Here is a 27235-nt window from a genome sequence, read left to right on the forward strand (position 1 = left end):
GAAGGACAGGAAACAGAGGGTAGGGATAAATGGAGAGTTTTCACAATGGAGGGAAGTAAGAAGTGAGGTCCCCCAGGGATCTGTACTCGGACTGGTGCTTTTTAATGTATTCATAAATGATCTAGAAGTAGGGGTAAGCAGTGAGTTGGCAAAAATAGTGAAATCCAAAGCAGATTGTGAGAAGCTCCAAAAGGATCTCTCCAAACTGGGTGAGTGGGTGAAGAGGCAAATGCGGTTCAATGTTGGCAACTGTAAAGTGATGCATATTGGAGTGGAAAACCCCAACCACATCAGAGTTCTCTCTCATTTGTTTCATCTGTGTGCAGAATGAGTTTTATTCTGGGTGGCAGTATTGAGGCATTGTGTGTGTGCATGTGCATTCAGAGGACCTTCCTGATTTAACCTGAGTAGGATCTAAAATTAACTGAGCAGACATAAAAAAAATGTGTGAGCATGTGCACACGGACATGCCTTAGGGGTAACACTGCTTCACATATATGCTGATGGGATCTGAGCTGTCAGTGACTGACCAGGAGAGGGATCCTGGGGTCGTAGTGGTCAGCTCGTTGAAAGTGTTGACTCAATGTGCGGCAGCTGTGAAAAAGTCCAATTCCGTGCTAGGGATCATTAGGAAGGGGATTGAAAATAAAACTGCTAATATTATAAAGCCTTTATACAAAACTATGGTGTGGCCACACCTGGAGTACTGCGTACAGTTCTGTTCACCACATCTAAAAAAAGACATTGTAGAACTGGAAAAGGTGCAGAAGAGGGCAATCAAGATGATCAGGGGCCTGGAGCACCTTCCTTATGAGGCAAGGCTACACTTGGGGCTTTTTAGTTTAGAAAAAAGACGACTGCGAGGTGACATGATAGAGGTCTATAAAATCATGCATAGTGTGGAGAAAGTGGAGAGAGAGAAATTTTACCTCCTCTCACATAACACTAGAACTAGGGGAAACCCCATGAAATTGATTGCCAGGAAATCTAGGATCAACAAACAGAAGTACTTTTTCACCCAACACATAATCAACTTGTGGAATTCTCTGCCACAAGATGTGGTGACAGCCAACAGCCTGGATGGCTTTAAGAGGGGTTTGGATAACTTCATGGAGGAGAGGTCTATCATCGGCTGCTAGTTGTGAGGGCTAAAGGCCACCTCCAGCCTCAAGGGCAGGATGCCTCCGAGTACCAGTTGCAGAGGAATAACAGCATGAGAGAGGGCCTGCCCTCAACTCCTGCCTGTAGGCTTCCAGTGGGCCACTGTGGCTGTTCTTATGTTTGTGTGAAACAGGATGCTGGACTAGATGGGCCTTGGACCTGATCCAGCAGGGCCATTCTTATGAAAGTAACCCTCCAGAACCTTTAAAACCAGACTGAAGCCACTTCTAGGTATATGGATTTTATTAAGAAACAAAAGTTGCGCAGAGAATAAGGAATTAGGGAAACTGGAAGTAAAGAAAGGCTCACAAAAAATACAAAAACATTAACTAACTAACTAGCACTGAGTTTTACCTTAGTCTAGCAGTAGGTAGATCCTTGGCTGAGAGAGCATTATCTCGGCAGCTTTTCCCGTTCTGAACACTAGTAGCAGCTGGTGACATGGTGCCTGGTTGCTGGCGACTTACGACTGTACTGGTGACAAAATGGTGGGGTTATTGGCCTCTATTTTATATTGATTAAAGAGGAGGAAGGCTTTCCCACTCTTCCAGAGACAGACAGCTCTGGGATCCAATGAAAAGAAAAGAGCCAGCACATCTCTGATGCAAGGCAGGCCTTAGGCGAATCCAGGGTTGAGGTTTTCCCTCCAAACAGGTGCAGGCCTCTCACCACCACAGGCACCCCCATGGGGCTTCCCTGACAGTGGCAGCACTACCCCCCACCCCACCAAAAAAGTTGAGGAGGCACAGAAGGGGCATAGTGCATTCCAGGGTGAGTGATCAGCCCTACATGTTGTTGTTATTATTATCATCATCATTATTATTATTATTACATTTATATCCCGCTCTTCCTCCAAGGAGCCCAGAGCGGTGTACTACATACTTGAGTTTCTCTTTCACAACAACCCTGTGAAGTAGGTTAGGCTGAGAGAGAAGTGACTGGCCCAGAGTCACATCCAGCTAGTATCATGGCTGAATGGGGATTTGAACTCGGGTCTCCCAGGTCCTAGTCCAGCACTCTAACCACTACACCACGCTGGCTGTCTATCATCTCTAAAATTATCTCTAAAATGTTAGGTTTCTGAAACAGAAATGGGGGCAGCTGAGGGGGGGCAACTACTTTTCTGAGGGCGTGCTTACACACTCTTGCACGCCCCCCCCCCCAGAGCCACACCTGCTCCTTGCTGCCTTTCCTCACCCCATTGGGTATGCTTTCATTTCCCCCTCCTTTCTCCACTGGGGGGACCTCTCCTCTTCCCCATCCCCCCCCCCGACGTGAACTAGGAATGATCCCACCACCACTGCCTGGCTCGATGGCATAATTGGAGAGTACTCACATTCTGCCACTGCTGCCTCAGGTGTGTGTACTGAGCACACCTGCCCTCAGGTGGTGGTGGGGTGTTGTCACTTTGTCCTTTTCTCAGGCAACAACATGTTTTGGGCTACCCCTGTCAAGAGCCCTCTTCACACATTCTATTCAACACAGGTACAATCTGTGTACAGTGTACACATGTACAGATTTGTATGTATAGTTATTCACACAGTGAGGTGGTTCACGTGACCAAAATGGGCTGCTGCCCACCGCCCCCTGATGATCAGAGCTGTCACGTGGGCTCTGCTGCTCTTTGCCCACATGACTGGTATGGTGGCAGACCCAGACTCCCAAAGACTCCCAACTCCTCCTGCATCCCACAGTGCTCTCCACCCAAGGCAGATTTAGCTGCAGACCTTGGGGATTAGGTCTATGGCCTCCTGTCTCGGGGGCCCTCCAAATGTTCTGGGGGGCCTCCCCAGAGCCCCACCGCTATGCCGCCCCTGCCCCGCGTCTGCTGCACCACTTAAATCTTTTTTTATAAAAAAACTTTTAATCATCCACTTCTGCATGGCCGGGATGGCCACTCAAGGGGAGACCAAGGCAGGGGAAATGGAGGCAGTGGCAAGAGGAGGCACAGAAGGGGCTCTCTGCGCATGAGGCCCCCAAATGGCCAGAAATGGCCTGATCTGTCATTTGGGAGGCAGGCAGGCAGGCTCAGAGAGGGAGTTTTTGCCACCGCCTCCATCTGCCCCCGCATTGGCCTCCCCTCGAGTGGCTGTCCCTGCTATGCAGCGGCGGACGGTTAAAAGTTTAAAAAAAGAGATTAACTTGCCCTCCAAGCCCTAGGAGCACCCCTGCTCTCCACGAGTAGTGGAGAGGTAGCCCGTGACAGTGCAGTTCAGCAGCATGCCTCTCCCGGGCCTTGCTTTTGCCAGCACGATATGGCTACCATTTCCCTCCTACCTCACTTTGCACCTGGGTAGCAGATCTGGGCTACCCAAGTCTGGAGCAGCTGGGTCGGGAGGCCTCCTGGTGGCCCAGAGAACATGAGCTGCCTGGGTTAACTCTCTCCTACCCAGGTAGCTTGTGTTGTGAGAATGGGCTCATTCTGTTCCATGCCCATTCAGTCATATACTTCCTATCTAGAACCTGTGTTTGAAAGGGGACTTGTCCCCAGGTTCACTTTCAAAATTAACATATGTACAGTCATTCATACAAACACCTCAATGAACAATAAAATGTCTGTGTTCCTCCCTGCCTCATCGGAAGCAACCATCTCTTTTTCCTCTACCAAACTCCAAGTCCTTGAGTGTTTCCATCTTGATCCCCTACTTGCTGACTGAGTACCTGAAATGCCAAAGAGGAAGGCAGAGAATGAGAGGGCACCAAAGCCAGCAATTAAAAGCTATTTATAGCAGTTGAGAGACAGGAGCTAATGAGCAAGTGGGAAGTAGGGGGGGGGGAGTATGCTAATAAAATAGAGATTCAATCAACACCCAAAGTGTACTGGCAGCATGTTCCTTTAGCTGCCTGTCAGAGGCACACCCACATCACAGGGAAGCCGAGACCTCAGAAAACTGCCTGATAACCTTGCAAGCTTGTGAACCACTCTCCCCATCTGTACTGTGTATTCATCAGCTAGTGCCTGTTCTAATGTGTGTGCATATTTATGCCTTCATTTTGATACAGCCCTCCGTCCCAAGACCCCAGGGAAGTAAGCAACAATTTAAAAACAACAAACTAATAAAATAATAATATTTTTTTAATTAAAAAAACACTCAAAACCAACAAATACGACCAGTTAAAAGGAAATCAAGAGGAGAGCTACACATTGGCCAAAGGCTTGACTAAAAGGATAGTCTCTGAAAGACTGGCAGTGAGGGAGCCATGCAGATCTCATCTGAAAGCAAGTTCTCCAGAGATTCAACATATAGGGGCGATTCTCACGATCACCCTGGGCACGTGGGGAGGATGCGAGAGGAAGGCTTCCTTCACCTTACTCTCCCCCCAGATGGCCAAGCAGGTCCTCTTCTGCGCACCCACAGGGACAGCCCTGCTCCGTGAAGCATGGAGCCGGGGGAAAGGATCTGGGGCCGGAACTAGTTGTTCTGGCCTCCAGGTATCCCTCAATGCAGTGTGTAGCACATGCGTTGCATTGGAGATTTCCCCCCTCCGGGCACTCTATGCACCCCTCTCTGTGATTCCTTGGGCTGCACGCAGCCCCAGAAATCACACGATTCCTGGTAACTGGGTTAAAGATGCAAGAACACCCTTAACCTCAGCCAAAAGCTGGGTTTATTAAGGGGGTGAGGCGGGAGGCAGGAGTGGATTAATGCAGAGGCAGAGGAGGCAGCTGCCTATGGTGGCAAAATTTGAGGAGCGGTGGCGGCGGCAGTAGCTCCGGTGAGTGGGGGCAAGGAGAAAGTTCCCCCTTTTGCTTTGATTTTTAAAAAAGCCACAGCAGCAGTAGCTGTGGGGGGGGGGGGGGGCGGAGACCAGGCAAGAGGAAAGTCCCTCCTTTTGCCCCCTAAAGATCGCTGGTGGCAGGATGGGGCGTGGTAGTGGCTGGCTTCAGGGAGGGTGGGGAGGGCAAGGAGGGGAGAGTCACAGTGTGCCCCTTTTTTTAACATCTAAGCATGCTGTGTGAGTGGCAGCAGCAAGCTCCTTCCTCCTCCCCTCCTGCTAGGTGACTGAACGGCCACCGGGCTCTGCTCTCTGCAGCCCATTTCCGGCTTTCCTCCCACTTTTTGCCTATGGGCAGCAAAAAGGTTAATCTGCCCCTGGCAGGAGAGAAGTATAGGGATCTGCGGGGATCCCACCACTTCTCATGACTAGCCTAACCCTGCTTGGGGCAGCCCAGGCAGGGTTAGACTGGGCTTGAGAAAAGCCTCCTTGATTATTAAACGGTGGTCTCGGAGGGTGGAAAAAAATGTGAGGGAAATGCTGAAAAGCCAAAGGTGTCTTTGAAGATTCTGTCATGTGCCAAAGAGATAACCCAAAAGGCAGCTTGCCTCTTTGGCAATGTAAGTGGCATGGTGGCAAGCTTGGAGAAACACCCAGCTGCATCAAACTGCATGAAATGTTCATGCTGGATAGATTTGGTTTAATGTAAAGGTAGACTTTGAACTTCCCTGTGCATAGCAAAACAAAATACGGAGAAATAAATAAAGAGTTGTGATCTGCTAGGGAGGTTTTGCTTAGCAATTCTTCTTTCCATGGGATAAGCACTGTGAGAATGGAGAGTAAGGCCTGTTCAGCAGTAGCTGGCGCTGCCCTCCTGTAAGTCCTCTGTGCTTGAATTTTAAGGGAAAACGTAGTAAGACTCACTAAAATCCTCAAACCCAACACCCTGACTCCCTCCCAAATTTTAGCTAACTCTTGTCCCTCTCTCACCTTCTAAAAGAGCTATCACAAAATGTAGCAGGATGAGGCTGGCTGGACCCTAATTGGCCCTCCTGCAATTCGAGGATTGATTTCCATTCCAAAGGAAACCTGTCTGGTCTCTACTTGATCTATCTTCTGTCACCAGCTAAAATCACTTTTGTTTCTCTAGGCATTTGCAGGTGATGGTGGTTGACTACTGCAAATTAACTTCATGCTCTTTCACTGTAATTCACAAAGAGCCATTTTTAAATTTGTTGACTATGGTCCTGGATGTGATTATCTCCCACATGGATTTTCCCAGCCAATAAGATCTTTCAGAGGCTCTCTTGTGCATCCTGCTGCCATCTGAAGCTTGGCTGTTGGTGATTTATGAGAGTCTTCTCTGTGGTAGCCCCAGCCCCTTGGAACTCAGCGCCCCCTGATCATTGACTCCTCCTCTCCCTGTCAAATATTAGGCAGAGACTTCAAATGTATGCTCAATATTTAGCTTCTGCTACTCATTAGCCATTGTTTTCCTGCCATTTAGTAACTCTGTGGTTTTATTGCTGCGTTATTATGTTGACTTTATTGCTGCACTGCTGTGTTTGTGTATTTTATTGTGGTTTTCAATTTGTTACTGTAAGCCACCTTGAGTTCTCCTTTGGAAAAAAAGGCATAACATATAGCTTTAAAACAAAGTTTTAAACTCAATATTATCCTGGTATGTTGTACATCACTTTGATCACTCTGGGTGAGTGGAAAAGCACATGACAGTGCTATGATTAAAATAAAATACCTGGAAGGAGCTTCATCAAACCACATGGGATGGACATTTATAAATATCTGTTTCTGTTCTATAGAGAAATATGGAGACAATCCCATCCTTCCTTTGTACATGGCAATGCAGAGCTCTCTGTTGGCACTCCATCTTGTAACTGTAATTGTTTCATCGCTTTTTAAAATCTGACTTTATGATTATTTGGTTGTGTGCATTTTATTCTGAATTATGAAAACTGCCTTCAAATGTTTATGAAAGGCAGGACAATTTTTCACATCATACATACAGACAAGGGAGAATAATAGGGGGGAGAGGCAGCACGGGCAAGAGGAGTTGCTGTTGCAGATCAGTCTACACTGGGAGGGAAAGAAAGGAGACAAGAAACAGCCAAGTCATTTTTAAGGCTTGTCTCAATCAATCAAATCTTTATTATGGTCTTTGACCAGCATAAAGTAGGTTACATTGGAGCATCATAAAAACAGCATAGAAATGATGTTGGAATCTTAAAATCTCAGAATCTCTTAACATCTATGTTTTAAAATCTTAAAATCACAAAATTAAAATCCTAAAATCTCAAATTTTTCTATTGCCTTGTATTGTATTGCCTTAGGATGACTGTGGCCAGTCTTGGGGAAGGGAAGAATCTCATTTATCCTGAGATCTTTGCTACCATAGCATCAAGTACTAGGCATGATTGTCTTTTTGTCTGCCAGTCACGGTTATTTCATCTTATTTACATCTATTAGGCCTGTGCAGCCTAAAAAATGTCAGATCTCATCCAATCCAATCCAGTCTGCCCAGAAAATTTGTTGTGAGGGCTGATATGGCTTCCCAAAATTGTCAGGTACTGGATCAGAAATCTGACATTCCCTGACATTCATGCCATCAGCTGAGAGGTGGCTTGCTGGCCATTTAACTTGGGTCTGACTGGCATGTCAGAACTCTGACAAAATTCCACCATGTCAGAAGGGATTTTAATCAGAGTTCTGACTGTCAGGGGTCCCTCTTGTAGTGGTGGTACTACTTCCAGTAATGCCCCACAGAGGGCTTATTGGGTCCAAAATGCCTGTTGGACTGACACAACAGCACAGCTCTCAAATCTATAACCCACTTTTCCTCCAAGGAGCCCAGAGTGGCATACAGTTATGTTTATCCTCACAACAACTCTGTGAGGTAGGTTAGGCTGAGAGAGAAGTGACTGGCCTAGAGTCACCCAGTGAGTTTCATGGCTGAATAGGGACTTGAGCTTGGGTGTCCTCCAAGGCTGTCCTTAGAGAGCCCTGGCGGGGTTCAGGGCCCGGGGCAAATCAGCCAGTTAGTTTTAATGGGGGTTAAAAGCGTGGGGTGGTCACCCTGCTTGCCATGCCCTAAGGACAGCCCTGGTATCCTCAGTCCTAGTTCAGCACTCTAACCATTACACCATGCTGTCTCTCAGAATTTATTTATTTGTTTATTTATATTCCACTTTTATGTACTAATGTTCAAAGTGGCTTACACTATTTAAACACAAATGATCAAAACAAAATCAAGGAACAAGCAATTCTTTAAAGAAAAGCTGGTTAATGACCATAGCAACAGTGGGGTGGGGGTGGGGACCAGCAGTTAACAAAATCAAGCAATACTAGTGTTGCCATGCCCCCCCAGAGTTCCAGGTATCATCTGGATTTTAAGCATCTCACCTGGATTGCTTAGCCCACCTGGATTCGCCTGCTTTCATTAAAAAAGAAGAAGAAGAAGAAGCGCTAAGCTCCAGCCCTTGTAGAAGCGGAATTATGGAGCAAAATGTGCAGTCACTATTCTGCTCAACCACTGGACTTGGATTAAGAGAGGAAGAGCACAGAAGGCTAGCTGGGAGGGTTTCACTTCAACAAGTACAGTAATCTCCTGAGAAATGTTGTCTTCTTTGTTATCAGCAGGAGTTCTCTATCAGGCAGTTGAGAGGATAGCTTGCTTTTGATGTGAATCACTACCTGCCCAGGCTGTGTACTGTAATGTATAAGGACTTTTTTGGCTTTACATTCAATGCATGCCTACTTAGAAGTAAGCACTGCTGGTTTCAATCAGATCTTCTCTCAAATAAGTGTGTACAGAATTGCAGCCTTCATTAAAAAGCTGTGCATTTTTTTGTTCTATTGGTGCTGTTGATATGTCAAGGAAAATGGTCAGGCAAAGATATCTTTCCACAACCACCGTTGGTAGATTCCAGAGCAAATACAAGTCAACTGGAAAGTGCAGCTGCTAATTCGTATATGCAAATTATTTTCAAGCCAATTTACATAATATCCAAATTAGGCACCTGGATTTGGAGAGCCAGAATATGGCAACCCTAAGCAAAACCCAAGATAAATAAAATATTTGTTTTTCACCTGGTGCCTAAAAGACAGCAATGCGGGCACCAAGCCAATATCTCTGGGAAGGCTGCTCCACAAATGCGACATCACTATAGAAAAGGTTGGCCTTAGGGGTGCTTTGGGGAGTCACTCAGCACACCTTTTCTAATGTAGAGAGGTGCTGAGTTGAGCTTGGTGACTTGCTGTTCATTGAATATACTGTACTAACCTTTGGGAAGGGGGCACTGAAAGCACTCCTTGCCCAGGGTCCTGTTTATCCTAGGCCTGGCACCGCCCATCCACCTAACCCCAGAAGCTATGGGTACCTGGGGCAGGATCCTCAATAGTTAACTAAGTGAGCAGAAGGCTTACATGAAAAAAAGAGGACCTTCACTAGATGAAACGAATAACTGTTTCTAGTAGAGATATGCACAAATCGAGATTTGTGCACTGATTTGAAGGACAGTTCGGTCACCTTTAAAAGTGAGGAGAGCAGGTCCGTATCTGCTCCTCCTCCACTCAGCTTCCCGCTGCGGTGGCGTGCCCCCTCCCCAGCACCCCTCATATGGTGGCACAGCTGCAGCATGCACATGGCCTCTGTGTGTGCACAGCGGCCATTTGCGTGGTCACACAAACGGCTGCCACACATACATGGAATCAATATGCATGCTGCCTCCATGCCACCTCTGTGTGAGGGGTGCTGGGGGGTACACCACCACAGCAGGAAGCTGAGTGGAGTGGCAGAGGAGCAGGTATGGACCTGCTCTCCTCACATTTAAAGGTGCCCAAACTGTCCTTCGAATCAGTGAATGAATCTCGATTCATGTTCCTTCCTAGTTTCTAGGTGTTCATCTCTAGGCCAAGAAACGTGGAACTGCTGCTCTGAAGTGAATCCCTGGCTTGGTGACTGAAAATGTCGACCCGATGTATGGCAGCTGTAAAGAAGGTTAATTCTATGGTAGGGATCATTAGGAAAGGGACTGAAAATAAAACTGCCAATATTGCCATGTCCTCCTTATATAAATCGATGGTGCCACCACACTTGGAAGAATGTGTACAGTTCTGGTCATAGCACCTTAAAAAGGATATTGTAGAGCTAGAAAAGGTGCAGAGAAAGGCAACCAAAGTGATCAAGGGGTTGGAGCGACCCCCATATGAGGAAAGACTACAACATTAGAGCATAGGTAAAGGTGGATAAGGGGGGGCATGATAAAGTTGTATAGAGTTATGCATGGTGTGGATCAAGTGGATAGGGAGACATTTTTCTCCCTCTTTCATAATATTAGAACCCAGAGTCATCCACTGCAGCTAAGTACTGCAAGATTCAGGGAAGACAAAAGGAAGTATTTCTTTACACAGCGTGTAGTAAATGGAAATTGCTACCAATTTCATCACCAAATGTGGTGATGGCCACCAATCTATAGATGGTTTTAAAAGGGTATTGGACACATGCCTGGAGGACAGGGCTATCAAGGGCTGCTAGCTTGGATAGGTGTGTGTGTGTGTGTGAATAGGAGCAGGAAGGGCATGCCTCTGAACACCAGGTGCTATGGAATACCAACAGGAGGTAGTTGCCCTCTTTTCCCCACTTGTGGGCTTCCCAGATTTACCTGATTGGCCACTGTATGAAGCAGGACACAGGACTAGATGGACCTCTGACCTGATCCAGCAGGATTTTCTTATGATTTTATGTGGCACACGGGCTCTCTCCCCACATGCTCTCTCTCCTTTGGATATCCTCTTTGTAATTGCCTCCTCCTGCCCAGTCAAACAGATCACAGAAACCTACATATTTAATCAACATATCAAATTCAACCTCCATCTTTCTAACCTGTATTCTATCTCCCACAGTCCCCGTCTCAAAGTCAAAGCATTTTTAAAAATATCCGCTTGATCAATCTTCATTATTGAATCTCTGAATCTGGAAGCCTCAGAAGATAAGATACAGCATTTCGTGACAATTGTTGGATTAATCCGTCCTTGGTCTGGAGCAGCTACAGTCAAAGGAGCTGGATAATGTGAGTGAGGAATGGCAAAGGTATTTATCATTATTACCAGCAGACATCAGGTCAGGAGGGGTCCATATAACAGACATGTAGGATTGGAAGGCTCCTTGAGAGGTTATGAAGTCTATCTTCCTGCAGACAGAGGAAATTAAGTTTCATCCATCCTCAAAAATGTTGTATATGGAATCACGGGCATTGCTAGGTACTCAAAAGAGCTGGGGCCAGAGCCCACACTTGATAATTAAACTCAATCATGCCCCTCAAGAATAACTACATCTGACTTCTCCCCAAAGGGAAACTAGGATGATACATGTGTTGTCTTGGGGCAAAAGCATCTGTTTTGTCCCCAGCACAGGACATTTTAGGGAGGAGACAAAGACAAGAAGTGATTGTTGCTGCTGGAACAGCAGCAGCAGAGGCAACCACCCACCCACCCTCATTTGAGAAGGATGTGGCTGTTGAGATTTGGGGCTCTGAATCATTCGGGGGGGTGGGGAAGCCCCATAGGCCACCTCCTAATGATGTCCCTGCATGGAATTCTATACAAAATGTGGTAGATAGTTGAAGTGGAGGGACAGAATTCCAATTATTCTCTATTTGGGACCTGTTAAAGTCATCCACACAACCACTTGGGAGGGCTGGGGGATAAGCAGGATCCTACCTACCTTTCCCCACATGACCAGGGTTCCCTCTGGGCTTTGCCATGCTGCACACCCACATGATTGCTGCTGCGGTGAGCAGTGTGGCGATCTGAAGCTGAGGAGCGAAGTCTGGCCACCAGGAACCCCAGAATGCACTGCGTGAGTAGCACAGTGCATGGGGGGAATGCCTACTGCCAGGATGCTCCATCTTCCAGGACCTGTGGTTGAGCTTGTCTACATGACCGGGCAGTGCAGCTGGAGGACATACGTGCTCCCTCCAACCTCAGTTTTAGCCTGGGTATATATCCTAGGCTACTGAGCAGAGAAGCACCAAGATCGCAAGTGATCCCAGGGGTTCTCATGGCCAGCCTTACCTAAGTAGGGCAGTTCTAGCCCAGGTAGGACAGTCATGAGAACAACCTTGTTATTGATTAAAATATATCCACATTGCCCATTGGTATTAATATTTGAGGCAGAAGAGCTAGTGAGTAATGGTATGTATGAAACACAGTCTTTCTTTCTTTCTTTCTTTCTTTCTTTCTTTCTTTCTTTCTTTCTTTCTTTCTTTGATTGATCGATTGATATACCACCCTTCTGAAATGGCTCAGGGCAGTTTACAATTAAAACAAGCCTCTAAAACAATAAAAAGCTAAAACAAATTAAAAACAATATAGCAACAATTAACAATTTAAAAACATTTTAAAACAACAATTAAACAGTTTACAGTAATTAAAAGCCCCAAAATTGGGTTAAAATTTAAAAACCCTGGAAAGCCAGGCCAAATAAATACATTTTAAGGGCTCTCCTGAAGGCTAATAGAGAATTCAAATTACGGATTTCCGCAGGGAGCGCATTCCACAGCCCTGGAGCAGCTATAGAGAAGGCCCGCCTCTGAGTCGCCACCAGACGAACTGGTGGTAACTGGAGACGAACCTCCTCAGATGACCTTAATGTGCGGTGGGGATCACGCAGAAGAAGGCGCTCTCTAAGGTAACTCGGACCTAAGCCGTTCAGGGCTTTAAAGGTAATCACCAGCACTTTGTATTTTGCCCGGAAACATATCGGCAGCCAGTGCAATTGTTTCAAAATAGGTGTAATATGGTCTCTCCGGGTTACCCCAGAGACTAATCTGGCTGCCGCATTCTGAACTAATTGAAGTTTCCGAACTACGTACAAAGGCAGCCCCACATAGAGTGCATTGCAATAGTCAAGCCGGGAGGTTACCAGCTGGTGCACCACTGTTTTGAGGTCATCCTCCTCAAGGAATGGACACAGCTGTTGAATCAGCCGAAGCTGATAGAAAGCACTCCTGGCCATGGCCTCCACCTGAGAAACCAGGGTGAGGCCTGGGTCCAGGAGTACTCCCAAGCTGCGCACCTGCTTCTTCTGGGGGAGTGTAACCCCATCCAGCATAGGGAGTTCTAACTCACTCCTCAGATTCTGAGCCCCCACAATGAGCACCTCCGTCTTGCTTGGATTCAGCTTCAATTTGTTCTCCCTCATCCAGCCCATTACTGCCTGTAGGCAGGCATTTAAGAGTGAGTGCCATTTCCTGAAGATGAAAAGGAGAAGTAGATTTGGGTGTCATCAGCATACTAATAACACCCAGCACCAATCTCCTGATGACCTCACACAGCGGTTTCATGTAGATGTTAAAAAGCATTGGTGACAGAATGGAGCCCTGAGGGACTCCAAATAATAGCTCCTGCTTTGAGGAGTGACTGTCACCAAGCTCCACCATCTGGGATCTACCCGAGAGATAGGAACTGAACCACTGCAGAGCAGTGCCCCCTATTCCCAACTTCTCCAGGTGACCCAGAAGGATACCATGGTCAATGGTATCGAACGCCGCCGAGAGATCCAAGAGGACCAACAGAGTCACACTTCCTCTGTCGATTCCCCGGTAAAGGTCATCCATCAGGCCGACCAAGGCTGTCTCAACCCCATAGCCCGTTCTAAAGCCAGTTTGAAATGGGTCTAGATAATCAGTTTCCTCCAAAACTGCCTGGAGCTGGTTAGCCACCACCCTCTCGATTACCTTGCCCAGCCAGGGGAGATTGGAGCTTGGCCTATAACTATCTATCGCTGAGGGATCCAGGGTAGGCTTCTTAAGAAGAGGTCTAACTATTGCCTCCTTCAAACAAGGAGGCACCCTACCCTCCCCCAGTGATGCATTTATGATATTAACTAGGCCATCTCCAACCATCTCTCCGCTAGATCGAAGCAGCCAGGTCAGGCAAGGATCCAGAGAACAAGTGGTAGGCCGTACCGCTCCAAGCAGCTTGTCCACGTCATCAGGAGTCACAGATTGAAACTGATCCAACCTAATAGGGGTGTGCACGGAACCGCAGAGCTGCGGTCCGGCACTGTGGGGTGGGTTCCTTTAAGGGCGGGAGGGTTTACTTACCCCCCCGCCACTTGCCCCCGTCCAGCGCGCGTATTTAATGTAATAATTGGGGCAGCAGGATACTTCCCTGCTGCCCCTTGTCCCTCTGCAATGCCGCCAGCTTTGACTCACAGTTTTGAAAATAAATTACTGCTGCCCAGTGCCAATAATGAAGCTGAAGAAGAAGCCGGCCTCCACTTCGGCGCCTCTCCGCCCGGCGGCTCCCCCAGGAGCCGCCGCCGCCTCCCAGCAGCCACTGAGAGCGGCTCTGCCATGGAGGATGCGCCGCGGCGCCGCGGCAACCCTCACTTCCGGCTACCATGCGACTTTCCCCCACATACAGAGTGGCTGCATTCTGCCACTCTGTATGCGGGGGAAGTCGCATGGAAGCCGGAAGTGAGGGTTGCATCACTTCCGGCTTCCATGCGACTTCCCCCGCATACAGAGTGGCAGAATGCAGCCACTCTGTATGTGGGGGAAAGTCGCATGGTAGCCGGAAGTGAGGGTTTGCCGCGGCGCCGCGGCGCGTCCTCCATGGCAGAGCCGCTCTCAGTGGCTGCTGGGAGGTGGCGGCGGCTCCTGGGGGAGCCGCCGGGAGGAGAGGCGCTGAAGTGGAGGCCGGCTTCTTCTTCAGCTTCATTATTGGCACTGGGCAGCAGTAATTTATTTTCAAAACTGTGAGTCAAAGCTGGCGGCATTGCAGAGGGACAAGGGGCAGCAGGGAAGTATCCTGCTGCCCCAATTATTACATTAAATACGCACGCTGGACGGGGGCAAGTGGCGGGGGGGTAAGTAAACCCTCCCCGCCCTTAAAGGAACCCCCCCACCCGGACCCGGACCAGCCAGATCCGAACCGGTCTGGAAAGTCCGGAGGCCTTTACAATGGCTTCCAGACCGGTTCGGACACACCCCTACAACCTAACACTGCAAGAGGGATTGCTGGATACCTCCCTCACAGACTCTGCAGAAATAGTGGAGTCCAAGTCGGCCCGAATACAGGATATTTTATTTGCAAAGAACCCACTAAAGGCGTCACAGCAGAGTGTCTCCGGGAGCTGATTTGAGGCAGAAGGAGCAGAAATTATACTCCTCACCACCCAGGATAACTCTGCCGTGCGTGAGCCCGCAGACACAATGCGCGCCGACCAAAAATGCTTTTTTGCTGCGCGCACTGCCATTGCATAGGTCCAAGTGGGTTCTATGCTGCATCCTGTCAGATTCGAGCTGAGTTCTCCTCCACTTGCGTTCCAGTCGCCTACCAAGCCGCTTCATCCCCCACAACTCCTCCGTGTACCAGGGGGCCATCTTAGAAGCAGGCCTGGAGGGATGCTTAGGAGCGATAATATCTACTGCCCTGGTGAGTTCTCTATTCCATGTTCCCACCAGGGTGTCGACAGAATCACCGGCCGCACCAACATCAAAACCCTCCAAGGCCTTTTGGAAACCTACTGGGTCCAGCAGCCTTTTTGGGCGGACCATCCTAATCGGTCCATCACCCCTGCAGGGGTGGATTGTGACCGTGATACCAACCTTAACCAGGTAGTGATCCGTCCATGACAATGGGGTAACCACCGGATTCCCCACCCACGGAACACCCCCCTGATCTGAACAGAAGACCAAATCCAGTGTGTGGCCAGCAACATGAGTTGGTTCAAAAATTAATTGGGATAGGCCCACAGTTGTCATGGCCGCTATGAACTCCTGAGCCGCACCAGACAAGCCAGTCCCAAAGTGGATATTGAAGTCCCCCAGCACCAAAAGCCTGGGGGACTCCAACACCAACTCCGTGACCAGCTCCGTCAGCTCAGTTAGGGAGTCAGTTGGGCAGCGGGGTGAACGGTACACCAACAGAATCCCCAATCTATCCCTAGTTCCCAGCCTCAAGAATACACACTCAATATAGGTCAACTGTCTCACAGGGGCCCTGGTAAGGGAGATAGTATTTTTATGGACCACAGCCACTCCACCCCACTGCCCACTTCCCCTAACCTGCTCCACAACAGAATAACCTGGAGGGAGAAGCTGAGCCCACACTGGGCCACTCGCTTCCCCCAACCAGGTCTCAGTTATAGATGCCAGGTCAGCTCCCTCATCCACGATTAAATCATGAACAATTTCGGTCTTATTTTGAACTGACCTGGCATTACAAAGGAGCAAGGTCAGGCTCTGTGGGTAGTTGGTGGGTAGTAGGCTCCCCAAGGCCTGAGAGTTGTCAGAACAGTTGGAAGTAGAAATAGTTACTAAATTACTAATTTCTCTTCCCCTGTAACGGCCAGCTGTTCTGCCAGCGCCAATTCTTCTGTTCCCCACCGCTACAGCAATAGCTGCCCCAAGGCTGCCAGGCGCGCCCCCTGCATCATCATCCTCAGGAAAGCCCAAACACATCTCAGCAACTAGGCCTGGCACAACTCAGGGCAATAAAAACAGCACTTGTCCCAAAAACTCCACCCACCCACAAAAGAACCATCCCCCAGCCCTCAACTCCACCCCCGAAGGCCCATCCCCAAAGGCTGGCCCCCTTTGGCAGCCGGCTTCGGCGGCCGCCTACAGGCAGGCCGCTGGCCACGCCGCCGGCCACGCCTCCAGCATGTCTTCAGCAGTATTTATGTCTCTAAAGCTTCCCAACAGCCCCCTCTGCCACAAAGGACTGTTGGCCGACACAGGTGTTGGTTGTCAGGCTTTCTGAAGACAGCAGGCTGGCAGGCAGCTCCTCGTCAGGGCAAGATGGAAAACAAACCCAGAGGGGCCAGATGTAGAATCCGAGTGGTGGAGGGGGGAGGGAGGGAGGAAACAGCAGCCGGACCCTCGAACCTTTCTCCCCCTCGTCCCCAGGATGTATCCAGGATGTATCCACATGATCTTACACGTGTTTACTTAGAAGTAAATCCCACTAAGTTCACTGGCATTTATGCCCCAGTAAGCATGTGGGAAGTAGATTTCTATAGGACACAAAGCCCTATTTCCTCTTGGTTGTGCACGCATTTGGCATTCATCAATACACATGACCAGTCACTCATGATCAATACCCTCAGCTTCCCCCTTCTGGCCTTTCATTCCTGTGGAGCATGCTTCTGCTCCTCTTTTCCTAGACCTACTACTTCCTCTGCCTCACATTAGATCTCTCCTCTATCCTTCTTATCTTACCCTTGTTCCAGTGGAGAATTCTTATTTGCTTCCCGGAGGCGTTCTTAGCCATGGACCTTGGGGATTTGGTCCATGGCCTCCTGCTACCAGGGGCCTTCCAAATGTTGTGGCGGGGGGCTCCCCAGAGCCCCGCTGCTGCCGGCAGTGGGATGGGGCATGGCTGCTGTGAGGGCAGGGGGCAAGGAGAAAGTCCCCCCTTTTATGTAAAAAAAACCCCATCACCACTGTGCAATGATGACACTACTTGTAGGGAGGTGGGGTGAGGAGGGGAGAGCCCATTTACCTAAAGAGTTTCCATGACCCAAGAAGGGTGGGATGGGACGTGGCAATGGTGGCTGCTGCGGGAGGGGGGCGAGGTGGTGAGAGCTCCACCTTTTACTGGGATGGGGGGGCTAGCTCCTTCCAGCTCCCCTCCCTTCTTCCAAGGGACTGCACAGCCCATTTCCGGCTTTCCTTCACGTGGAGAAAGCAGAGAGGTGATAGGCTTGTGCAGAGAAGTGTGGGGCTAAACAGTTTTATAGGACTGGAGATGAGGGGAGTGAAGGCCACAAGATTATTATTTTTTTATAATAAAAAATAAGAAGCTAGTTTTATAACTCAATTTCTTCTCCCCACAAAATCATCCTCTTATATGGCATGCCAGTATAAGGGAAGTTATTTTTACTTGATTTTTCTCTGCCTTAAAAAAAAAAAAAAAGGTCAGGAGAAAGCAACTGTGTGGAGAAGGGAGGTGAATAGTGCTTATTTCCTGCTGTTTGGGGCTTTTGCCCTAGTAACAGCTAAGAAGAATTTATATCAGGGCTAGTGAAATCTGCCCCTCCACCTTCACCTGCCCCACCTCTGGAAATAGAAATCTTTTGAAAATAAAGAGCAACCATTCTTATATTTGAATGGTTTTTATCTCACGTCTCTGATGTAGATTGGGTCCGTTCTTTCACATAGGCTTTAAGTGCTTGGCAGTTTTAGTGTTGCTGCTTCTATATAACAATGGCCTCTTGCTTTGTTTTGTTTTCTTTTGTTTTACCATCCTTATACATACCTTCCAACATGTCCCTAGAATGGGAAAATAGGGACACATTGGCAGGTATGCTCATATGATAGGTAAAGTCGCACCAATTGGGTGTTTGCCAATCATGCCTAACAGTCCTGGGCCCTCTGACCCTTACAAGGAACTTAGCAAGGAACTCCTGTTTATGAGGTACAAGGTTGGAGGGTTGTAAAAGCCATATAGGAGCACTGAGGCCTAACAGTTCTGAGGTAAAATGAAGGAAGAGGCCACTGTCACAGCCAGGGAGCCAAAGCTTATGTGACTGAATCTGTTTCCCTATCCACATCAGAGACATAAGGAATCACTCAAGTGTAATAATGGTTGCCTATATTTTCAAGATATTTCTCATTCCCTGGGGGCAGATTTCACCAGCCCTGACAGAAACAGAAGACCTTGTTGTCTTCATTCCCCTCATCTACACTCCAACATCTTCATTACTAGCAAAGAAATTTGTGATCATGCAGGAATCTACAAATGGCAGATTTCTTGAATTTCCTTTTATAAATCCCCTTTCAGTCATTTTTAATAATCACAAAACCAATCCACACAACTAAGTTTGTCCTCCCACACATATCAGAAGGCTGCAGGGAGACTGAGCAGCATTGATGTCATAATCACCTCAGCCAATGAGAGAAGCATTTTGGTTCTGCCAAGGAAATGTGAATCTTTAAACAGGTTTTTTCAATCAATTACTTCACATAGGACTGGGGGGGGGGGGGGAATCACAACACTACCTGTCAGCTGCTTAATGAAATAATACTACAAAAAATGTGATATGAGATTTAGGAGACATCCTCATTCTTCCTTAAATTATTGTTCCCTACATGACTCTTCCTTCCTCCTTAGGCTTCTTTCTCTTCTACTTACTCTTTCCTCAAGCTCCGGTTTCTTGGCCTGCCTGCTACATACTCTGCTCTGAAGCCTTAGTTCTGGGCCCTCTGCCCCTGAGCTCCCTCTGCTGTACAACCTATCTATGATGTCAGCATCTCTCAGCCAATGAGACCTCTGCTTTTTAGCCTCATTGTGACATCAGCACAATCCAGGTATGAGAAGTTTGATCAGTACCACCCAAAGCAATTAAGTCCCTTAACATATTTATAACACAGATCCTTGAGAATTAATTTATAGCATAATCCTCCCATGATTGGGTTCTATGAGGAAGTGTATCCACAGAGGCCATAACAGAGATGTGTTTTCCCTCCTCTTCTTGACTGTGTATGCATCTGGCACTCACCAATACACTCGGTCATTATCTGTAATAGGAGCCAACTACCATATCCTTCTGAAAGATCCAATGGCTTTCAGGACTACACATTACATTAAAAACAGACACACACAACACCTACTGGATCAGACCAAAGGCCTATCTAGTCCAGCATCCTGTTTCTCACAGATGCCTTTGGGAGATTTACAAGAAGGAGATGAAGGCATACTCCTCTCCCAACATTGCTCCCCTACAACTGGTATTCAGAGGCATACTACCTCTGAATCTGGAGGTAAAGAAAAGGAGGGGTCAGGTCTGAGATCCAAACTACACACCCCTCAGAGCAGCTCTTTAATCACCCAGCCAACATTCAAATGACTCAGGCACAGTAATAGACACATTACTGTCTATTATCACATGACAAACATAGCATGGGTCTCTGGGACACTGCTGTTGCCAAGGTAAGCCTCAATAGGGCTGGGTGGTTTGAAATTCCTAACACACACACACATGTCGATGCCATCCCCATTCATGGATGTGGCCAGAGAGTTGTAAAGAAGTAATTTTGAATTAAATGGGGAAATTGGTAGTTGGACTCTAATAAGGGGAGTGGCTGGATTCTCTCAGCTGAAACCAGAGCCCTATCTGGAAAGTAGCTGAGATATAAATGTCTGTATATTATTATGCAGTTGAAGAGAAAGCAAAAGAAACAATAATATTACTTTTTTGAAGTGGTTCCGTGCCATGACCAAAACCTACTGAGGAGATACATTATATGGTTAAAGAAGAAGTTTAAGCTCATAGATATTTTAGAGGGTAGCAAAGGGAAGGGGATTTTGTCACAGCCAGTGACAGTTCAACTTGCTCAGTTGTCTTTTTCTTCCACCCTCCCTATCCACGAATAGATGAAGCCCATCTAGAGACCCCTGAGATAGTGCAGAGGACCCTGAAGGATAGGGAGGGCAGGAGAGGATAATGAGGGAGTTGCCACTCAGAGGTTGGGTACTGTCTAGGAACAAAGGACCTGGCTATGGGTTCTTGGCCATGGCCTAGCTTGGCTGACCCTGATGCCAGCCCTACTTATTTCACAGATTTTAAAAAAGTTAAAGGCTGCAGGAAAGGCTAGTGCTGCAATTACTGGATCTGCTCATGTAGCCCATGGCATTGCACCAGGGGGCTGATTGCTGGTTCTGAAGCTAGTCTGCAAGGCCATTCAATCATACACCGGAGCCTGTAATCAGACACAGAAGCCATGGGTGTGGTGAGCTGAGAAAGACGAAAATGATAAAAACAGCAAAAAGGGAACCCTAAAATGAGGGAACTGCAGGGTGCTTACTCTGGCTGGATCAAGCCAGAGAACTGAGCCGAGAACTGTCCTGGGTATAATCTTTGTCCACTGATGAAAAAGTAATATATTATCCAGGGGTTTGCTTGCCGGCAAAAGAAATGGAAAATGTTGAGAGAAAATGCAGGGTCTTGGGGCTTTTTCTTGCGTCCTCTTTTACTCTCCTACTTCCATTCTTCCCTTCCCCTTCCCCATCTGCCTTGAGACTAAGGGATGGAATAGAGATGGGTGTGGGGGAGCTTTCTTTGAGTATTCATCTTGTTTGAAGTCTTGTCAGTGGGGACTGTGCTTGTGTGTCCTGGTTAATTTATACACAGGGACAGTTGGGGGGGGTGTTATTTTTGGAAAAGAAAATGACCATTAGAATGACAAGTTTTAGGGGAGATCTGTGTCAATGGTGCTTCAGAATGATCTGGTGTCAGCTTCATTCCGGAGCCCTTCATACAGAAGAAGGACCAAGACAGCCAGCTGAGAGTGACATTGAAAATGGACTGAAGTTCTGAAGCTTTTGCACAAGGTTCAGGTTCAAAGAGAGGCACTGTAGATCTGGGGTTCTCAGTCTTGGGTCCCCAGATATTGTTGGACTACAACTCCCATCATCCATGGTCATTGTGGCTTCAGATGATGGGTGTTGTAGTACAACAACATCTAGGGAGCCAGGTCTGGAAACCCCAGCTGTTGATTATTTCTCAGAGAGAGCTATGAACTTTGATTGGAGTGCCTCTTCCCAAAACACTGGGAGTCGTGCAGGTTTCATCAGTAAACCTGACACTTCTGATCTGAACTTCTCAGTGAAGAAAGTGAATGATTGAGTCAGAGGCAGAGAAGCAAGGAAGAGTGTATTCTTCAAGACCGGGTTAAGTGAATAATTGGTCTGAACCTGCCCCCTTCCACCCCCATATATTTATATCTTGCTCTTGCATGGAGTTCACAGTGGCCTCACATCCATGGGACTGATCAGGACTATACCTGCTTGCTTGCTTATTCATCCGCCCATTTATTTAGTAGACTTGTGTCCTGCTTCACAACCAGAATTCCCCCAAGTGACTCTGAATATAAACAAAATGCAAATGGATACATTAAAAAAAAAAAACGTAGACACAAAAACTAAACTAAACCAGCCCAGCTGCAGCAGCTACTACTGCTGCATCTGCTACTGTCTTTATCGGCCGCCCCTCTCCTGGATTTCTTCCCACAGGGCAAATTGGTCTTTGGTGGTCCTGTAGCAGGAAAGGACTGGATCTTTTATAGTAGTGAGGGAACATCACTCCAGCCTCCTCCACCAGCCTGAGGACCAAGTTTGGCTCAATGGGAGGTTGTACCCACTGCCTCCCAGCCAGAATGTCACTGCAAGAGAAAGACCAGCCTGGCCCCATCCATTGGCCAAAGAAGGAGCAGCTATAAATACCTCACTTTCCCCTTCCCTGCCACAAAGAACTCTCTGCTTCAATGGCCAGTTGCTCTATGGTAGCAAGAGGGCAGCCATTCTGGCTTCTGCTATCAGCCAGAGGCCGAAGTCAAGGCTTCACAAGCCCTTCGACCATTGTGGCTGGGGATGATGGGAGTTGTAGTCAACATCTGGGGACCCACATTTGAGAAGCCCTGGTCTAAAGCATGCTGGGTAGGGTTTTGCACTGTTTTACTCTGTTGTAAAGCCACTTAAAGGTACCATGGGGAAATGACTTGCCTAGCGAGCAAGAAGTTGCTGGTTTGAATCCCCACTGGTATGTTTCCCAGAATATGAGAAACACCTATATTGGGCAGCAGCAATATAGGAAGGTACTGAAAGGCATCATCTCACACTGTGCAGGAGGAGGCATTGGTAAATCCCTCCTACCAAGAAAACCACATTGCTCTGTGGTCGCCAAGAGTAGACACCAACCTGAGGGCACAACTTTACTTTAGGGGTGTGCAAACAGATTCAATCATTTGGGGTTGAACCGAACCATCCCCTGTTCAGTCCGACCCCAGACCAAACACCTCCCAACTGTTCGGGGGGTTTGCAGACATTTTTTTTTTAAAAAAAATTTTTTATTACTTACCCCCTCTGGAGGAGTTGTTGGAGGTGGTGGTGGGGTGTGTGTGTCTGCGGAGGTTCTCCCTCCCCCCGCTGGCCTCCCTTGATCCCCATATGGGCCAGCCGGCTCTTTGGACCATTCGGGCCTTACCCCTCTGGTGTACGGCCATTTTGGAGGCCGCCACGCCTGCGCAATTGGCCTCTATGTGGCCTGGGTCACACAGAGGCCAATTGTGCAGGTGTGGCAGCCTCCAAAATGGCCACCGCACCAGAGGGGAAAGGCCCAAACAGGCCAAAGAGTTGGTTGGTATGGGCATCAAGGGAGGCTGGCAGGGGGGAGGGGGAACCTCCGCAGATGCCACACACCCCCGCCACCTCTAACAACTCCCCCAGAAGGTGTAAGTAAGATTTTGTGAACCCCCCTCCCGGACCAGTCCAAACCGAACCAGGGGGGTTCGAAGGGGTGACTGACCAAACTGTCCTGGTCTGGATCCAGACTCAAACTGACCCAGACCAGCTGGTTCTGTGCACACCACTGTTACTTTACTTACTCTGTTGTAAGCAGCCTTGCAGATCATTTGATCAAATGGCAGGCTACAAATCTATGAAAGTAAACCATTGCTGGAAGGTCTGTTTCTTAAGGGCCTTAATAATTTCTGCTGCCAAGCTTCACCTATAGCAATTAGGCATTGGTTACCCCCACCCCTATCAAGGAGATGTCTGTCTGTCTGATGCCCCACATTTCGAATGTAAACTCTCTGGGACAGGCTTCCTCTCTGAGTCTACACAATGCTTCTGTGGCAACACTTTATAAAAAGTGGCTTAATTTACATATAAATCACCTAAGGTGGACAAGAAGCCTCCGAGGGATTTTAATCAGACATTGTGACTGGCTGTGATGGGAAGCAGCAAATCTTGCCAGAATCATTAGGAGTTTCATTATAAAAAAAGGGGGGAAAGACAAGGAGAAGATTAAGAGTATGTGTCTAGCAGGAATAGCTCAGGTCTTCCCAATCCATCAGTCCCTGTGCATATGAGCCAAAGCAGCTCCATCCTAGACAGCAGAGATAAGTATGGTGGGTTCCTAATGAGACACAGAAGGTACTGATTCGTCTCCTCTGCAGGTGAGCTGAAAAAGACACATTAGGTTGCGAGAGCAGGCCTAACCACCAAATAGAGGGGGACTCGTGCACTGGTCCTTTGGAGGGCACCACTGCAGAAACTCCAATTCCTGCAATGGGATATTTTCATGACTGGGAGAAGTGATGGGATAGGAAGCAGTGGAGGCAGCAGAGAGGAGATAGACTCAACTGCTTTCAAGCTGAAAGAGGCAAAGAGCAAGTCTTGTGGTAGTGATCATGCATTGGCTTCTTTGCTAAGCAGGGTTCACCTTGATTTGCATTTGGATGGGTGACTACATGTGAGCACTCTCTGCTGTAAGATATTTCCCTTAGGGAATGGGTCTGTAACCCAGTAGGAGAGTGTCTGCATAAGGTCCCACTTTCAATCCCTGGCATCTCCAGGTAGGGCTGGGAAAGCTCTCTCCTGAAACTTTGGAGAGCTACCCAGCCAGTCAGTGTAGACAATACTGAGCTAGCTGGACCAATGGTCTGGCTGACTGGCTCAGCATAAGGCAGCTTCCTATGTTCATATTAGGAAGGCAAATGTGGAGAGTTATGGCTTCTTGCTGCTCAGGGCAGTGACCAAGCCTGACCTCAAAGCAATTGCCTCATTGGGCAGTGACATGGCCTCTTGCTGTTGAGAAGATTCGTTGCTGCTTTTCCTGTAGTTTCCCTTTGGGGCCAGAGCTTAGAAGTGTTCTACACAATGCAAGCAGAATACTCAGTTGACATGTCCTAGGTTCAGGCCTTGCTGTGGAGTCAAGGCCCTACAGACTCTTGAAAGAGGCCAACTCAAGGAGAGCATCAGATACAAAGGAAAAGCAATCAATAGGTTCAGAAAAGTACTTCATGTCCAGCAAAAGCAGGCCCATTGTCATCTGAGCCAGCTCTTCAACAGAGGAATTAGTTCTATATTTTGTGACTTTCAGTGTCTTGATCACTGTGACTGAGTGGCCAGGGCCTGGACAAAAGAATGCTCTGTTCCTTAATGACTGCGGATGGTTTCCTGAATGGGCAATTCACCTGCAGGAGGTAGGATCTGAGGCAACTACTTTGCAGCTGTGAGTGTCTGAAATACAGCCATTTTAAAAAAAATTTGGAGGGAGGGAGGCAGAAGAGTGTTTTGCAGCTGAAGCTAGCTGAAAAACGGGTGCAACCATAGAGAGGTTATACAAATTGCTCTCTAGATTACACAGCCTGACAAATGAAGACACAAGAAATGAACTATGGCAATAAAGTGCCACAACTTTATTGATTACACTTAAAGTGGAAGGCAATGGTCTTTCCACCCCCATATTGTGTGGTAACTAGGGACTTGCCACCAGTGGTGCAAGCCCAGCCTAAGATGCCATGAGCATCACACCTTGGCTCCAGGCAGCCCCATTGCCCTAAGGTGGAAAGTGCCCTTGCAAGCCGAACGAATATCAGGCTTCTGCCCGAAGCATCATCCTCCCAAAGCCGTCAAGCCTTTCAGAGAGGCAATGCTTCAACAGATTAAAGCAAGTCCAAGCCAGAACTCCCTGAACCATGCAGCATCTAGGGGCTGATCAGGGCTCCTTTTTGCCAGACGCATGCCTAAGGTGCTCATCAGCCCTACACTGTTCTGATAATCCACACTGTACCTGCCACAGCATGGGCTTAGCCTAGCTTGACCCCTCACACCTTTCAACAACCCTGCAAAATAGCAGCCAATCAGAGGCATATCTAGGGGAAATAGCGCCTAGGGCAAGCACTGAAATTGCGCCCCCGTCCAAACATCCAACACCCATCTTTCAGATAATTTTACTATAATATCAGCTGAAAAATACAAGTCAAGCTCGTTAATCTTTTAATATTTCAAAAACTATTTAGCAGTGGATATAGCCAGACCAAAAAATGCTGGAAAACTACAAATATCAGTATGCTGGGGCTCATGAAACACCCATATACTGTGTGGAGGTGTACTTAGAAAACTAAACAGAAGTGCCTGTCTAATTCTCTACTATTCATTGTAGCATCACTATTACATAAGTTTTAAAAATCAATGGAGAATTTGACTTTTTCCAGATACTCTGAAAATAATTAAAGGATATGCAGAGTAAACTGTGTTTACTTGGAATATATTCTAGTATTTCAGAAAGACAGTTAAAATGAGAGAAAGAGAGCAAGAAACTCCCAGTGGCCTTAATACTTTGGATTTCACACTGATTCAAAGACAAGCTCACCATTAATAGCCATATTATTAAGACATCACATTTAACTCAATTATTACAAGAAGCAAAGAGCAAATGAATACAATCCTAGCTCATAAGCTTCAGCTCAGTATTCACAAGCTCTGATTCTCTGTAAATAGTGCCAAACTGAATATGTGTACACTGACATATTATGTTAAATAAAAAAAATTACCTGTAGCCCCTTTGGGGGGCTTCCTAAAGGCTATGGGGGGGGTCTGTAAAGGTCCCAGGCTGGTTTTTGGACCTGTTTGGGCCAGCAAAGATCGGTGTGCTGGCCATTTTGGAGGCTGCTAGGCATGCTCAAATGGCCTCTTTGAGGCCTTGCAAGGTCTACGGCCTCACAGGGACCATTTGAACATGTGCAGTGGCCATTTTTAAATATATATATATATATATATATATATATATATATATATATATATATATATATAAATGGCCACCAAAAACAAAATGGCCATGGCCTAAGGCCTCACAGAGGCCATTTGAGCATGTGTGGTGGTCATTTTGTTTTTGGTGGCCATTTTATTTTTAAAAAATAATTTTTAAAAATGGCGCCCCCCTTTAAGTGGCACCCGGGGCACGTGCCCTGCCTGCCCCACCCCTAGATACGCCTCTGGCCCTGTGGAGTCTGGAGAAGGGTGTGGCATCCCTACTGTAGGGCTTTCATTCCCTTCAGGAGGCAGTAAGGATGAGAAGGGTCCAGGCTTGTCAGATCCCAGTGGACCTGAGAGGACAAGGCAGGGAGAGCTGCAAGAAACAGCTCCAGGGAGACAACTGAGTTGGGTCTGGCAGGAACAGGAAGCAAGTTCAGGAAGGGGTGGGGTGGGGCTGGAAGTAGGCTTTAAGCCCTGTCAGTTCTGCACTGGGGTATTTAAGGACAAGGCAACTGATGAGGAGGAGCTGCTTCTGAGTATAGGAGACAGGAGTTCTCTAGGTGAGGCAACTGGCTGAATGTAGCAAGTCAGGAGGAGGACTCAGGTGACAAACTAATCTCCTCCCCTGGCTTTTCCTGAGGCTGACCTTTTTTTTTTTTTTTTGGTGCTGACCCAGTCATTCTGGAGTCCCAGAAGGGCTAGGAGCCCACCCTCTCTCCTGGGAGTCAAACAGTTATGGTCAGAGCAGGGATCCTGATCCATTTTGTAGTGGGTAGGAAAAGAGGGTCGG

At 47.7% G+C, this 27235-nt stretch overlaps 2 long non-coding RNA genes across 4 annotated transcripts in view; one reads left to right on the top strand and one right to left on the bottom strand.

Annotated features, from left to right (window-relative positions):
- LOC128347091 (uncharacterized) overlaps window positions 1–1905 on the bottom strand; it is a 57422-nt gene extending 55517 nt beyond the window's left edge. For both annotated transcript variants that reach the window (XR_008317384.1, XR_008317385.1), the window contains exon 1: window positions 1516–1905. This is a non-coding gene — a long non-coding RNA (uncharacterized LOC128347091). The remainder of the gene's footprint in view (window positions 1–1515) is intronic.
- Window positions 1600–27235, top strand: part of LOC128347092 (uncharacterized) — a 31313-nt gene continuing 5677 nt past the window's right edge. Inside the window, exons 1-4 of one of the 2 annotated variants that reach the window (XR_008317387.1) lie at window positions 1600–1932; window positions 9784–9904; window positions 10798–10964; window positions 24788–24890. This is a non-coding gene — a long non-coding RNA (uncharacterized LOC128347092). The remainder of the gene's footprint in view (window positions 1933–9783; window positions 9905–10797; window positions 10965–24787; window positions 24891–27235) is intronic. The other variant, XR_008317386.1, reaches the window with a different exon arrangement.

The sequence above is a fragment of the Hemicordylus capensis genome, chromosome 2 (assembly GCF_027244095.1).
Source record: "Hemicordylus capensis ecotype Gifberg chromosome 2, rHemCap1.1.pri, whole genome shotgun sequence".
In the NCBI taxonomy this organism is placed as follows: domain Eukaryota; kingdom Metazoa; phylum Chordata; class Lepidosauria; order Squamata; family Cordylidae; genus Hemicordylus; species Hemicordylus capensis.